Raw genomic sequence first — 2,831 nt, 5'->3', positions numbered from 1 at the left:
GGCCGTGGCAGCTGTGGTGGTGGCTGTGGTGGTGGTGGTTGTGGCTGTGGTGGCCGTGGCAGCTGTGGTGGTAGAGGCTGTGGTGGCGGTGGTGGCGGTTGTGGTGGTGGCCGTGGTGGCTGTGGTAGCGGTGGGCAAGAAGGAAGTTTCGATGGGAGGCATAGTGTGTGTTCTAGTCATTGACTCTTGTAGCCAGAAGGAGCCCTCCTAGGCATGGCTGAAGAAATGGGCACCTCTCTCAAAAAATTCAGCCTACATGTTACACTTTGGCACATGAGTTTGGGCGGGGATGGAGGACTGCCTAGCTCTAGTCTACGTAATAGGCAAAAACGTATGCAACCAAAGTACTTCATAAATGTCAAATGATCTTATGTAACGTTCCTGTTAATTATCCTTTGATTTAACGAACTCTTATGATGCGCCTAGATCATGGTCAGCCCTCTAGAGGTACTGGAGATGATCTCAAGCGTCTGTGCCTTTATAACTATAATTCCTCAAGAGCAGGGATTTAGACTATCTCATTCCTTTTTTGTTGTTGTTGTTTTTAAATTCCTTGGGGCCTCTTTCCTGGAATATTTCAACACGGCAGTGGAAGGTGTCACTCTCTTCCATCTTAGATCCAAGAACTGCTGGCAGAAATATCCCTTGCCCCTTTGTGCGCTCTGAGTGAATGAGCCCTAAGTGCAGGCGGAAGCTAGGTGGAGAAGGGAGAACATGAAGAAGGAAAGAGAGACAAGGGAGGAGAGAAAGTCCTGATGATTTTAGAATTTAGCTGTGAAGTCTTTGCTACCCCCGCCTTCCCATCATCTGATCTTATGAACCTGTGAGGGCGCCTCAGGTGGTTTGACATGGGTTTCCATGACTCGCACCTGAAGAGTCTTGATTTATACCGTGTTCGACACTGAACCATCATCTTCCTTTCCTAAAGTTGCATACCTTCTTGTATCCTGGTTAATGGTTCTGCTCACCACCTTGTCCCCTCAGGCTGGAACCCTGGGAGTCATTCTAGAATCTTTCTCGCCACTCCTGCCAGTCAGTGATAATCACCTAGTCCTCATGATATTGCCCTAAATATTCCTTGAACCCATTTCCTTCTCTCTATTCTTGTCATCATTACACAGGCCCTCATGAGCTCTTGCCTGGGGTTTCGCAATGGCCTTCTACCTGGGTTCCTTCCAGTCTCATCCTTATTAAATCCATTCGTCACGTAGCAAATGTAGTAAGATATCTAAAATACAAACCTGACTTTATCGGTACAATGCCTGTGTTTCCTGTGACCCAGTCTTCTCCTCTCCAGTTTCTCACCTTTCATTTTACACTGCATTGATCAACAGAAAGCTTATTATTTCACACACGAACCAAGTCCAGGCTCTTGTGTCGGTAGCTGTGACGGCTTTCATACTTAGAAAGAGAGGTGGTCTGTTTCTATTGAATTAATCTTCAACAGTCTTCAGTACTTTATTTCTTATAAGATGAGGCCTCCCTACCTTTTACCATGCCCCTCTCCCCCAGCTATATAAGAATCATTGCTTCAGCCAGACTATTCTACAATACAGTTACCTACGATTGTCTTTTTCCCCTCTGGTTGTTTCTTTACACAGATCTTTCTGCCTGCAGAGCTCTTCACTTCTTTTCTGCCCATTCCCTTGTACCCTCAAGGCATTCCATCGCAAGCTTATTTATTGCTTTTCCGGCATCTAAATTCTTTTCATATTGCGAAAGCCATCCTGAGACAAAAGAGCAAGGCTGGAGGCATCACTCTGAGCAACTTCAAATTACACTACAAAGCGTCAGTAATCAATACGGCATGGTATTGGCAGAAAAACACACAGACCAGTGGAACAGAATCGAGAGCCCAGAAGTAAACCCATGTTTATATGGGCAAATAATTTTCTACAAAAGAGTCAAACACATACAGTGGAGAAAGGAAAGCCTCTTCAATAAATGGTGCTGGAAAATTGAAAGCCACTTGCAAAAGAATGAAACTAGACTGTTGTCTATCACCACATGCCAAAATTAACTCAGAATGGATTAAGGACCTGAATATAAGACCTGAAACAATAAATTACAAAGAAGAAAACATAGGAACTAAACTCATGGACCTTGGACTTAAGAGGATTTTATGAATTTGATCTCAAAGGCAAGGGAAGTAAAAACAAAAATAAATGAATGGGACTACATCAAACTAAAAAGCCTCTGCACAGCAAAAGAAACTGTCAGTAAGGTAAAGAGACAACCATCTGAATGGGAAAATATATTTGCAAGCAATGCCTCCGATAAGGGCCTAATATCCAAAACGTACAAAGAACTCATACAACTCAATAACAACAACAAAAAACTAAATGATCCAATTAAAAAATGGACAGAGGACCTGAACAGATATTTCTCCCAAGAAGACATACAAATGGCCAACAAACATATGAAAGGATGCTCAACATTGCTAGCTATTAGGGAAAAGGAAATCAAAACCACAATGAGATATGATCTTACACCTGTTAGAAGAGCTATAATCAATAGGACAAGTAATAACAAATGTTGGAGAGGCTGCAGAGAAAAAGGAACCCTCATACACTGCTGGTGGGACTGCAAGTTGCTACAGCCACTATGGAAAACAATATGGGGTTCCTCAAAAAACTAAGAATTGATCTACCATATGATCTAGCAATCCCTCTACTAGGTATTTACCCCAAAGACTTGAAAACCCATATCCCAAAAGATATTTGCATACTGATGTTCATAGCAGCATTATTCACAGTGGCCAGGACATGGAAGCAACTGAAGTGTCCTATGATAGATGATTGGCTAAAGAAGCTGTGGTACATATATACAAT

The 2,831-nt window shown here is 42.7% G+C and overlaps 1 long non-coding RNA gene across 2 annotated transcripts in view; it reads left to right on the top strand.

The window, feature by feature from the left end:
• Positions 1-2,831, top strand: part of LOC111740297 — a 63,681-nt gene that overhangs the window by 16,417 nt on the left and 44,433 nt on the right. Inside the window, exon 3 of one of the 2 annotated variants that reach the window (XR_002780567.1) lies at positions 1,602-1,796. The exons of the other annotated variant lie outside the window; for it this stretch is intronic. This is a non-coding gene — a long non-coding RNA (uncharacterized LOC111740297). Of the gene's footprint in view, positions 1-1,601; positions 1,797-2,831 lie in introns of those variants that run through there. 2 annotated transcript variants of the gene reach the window in all.

This window comes from Pteropus vampyrus, unplaced genomic scaffold (genome assembly GCF_000151845.1).
Source record: "Pteropus vampyrus isolate Shadow unplaced genomic scaffold, Pvam_2.0 Scaffold3, whole genome shotgun sequence".
Classification (NCBI taxonomy): Eukaryota; Metazoa; Chordata; class Mammalia; order Chiroptera; family Pteropodidae; genus Pteropus; species Pteropus vampyrus.
The sequence above is the reverse complement of the archived record's forward strand: the minus strand, read 5'-3'. Positions and strand labels throughout refer to the sequence as shown.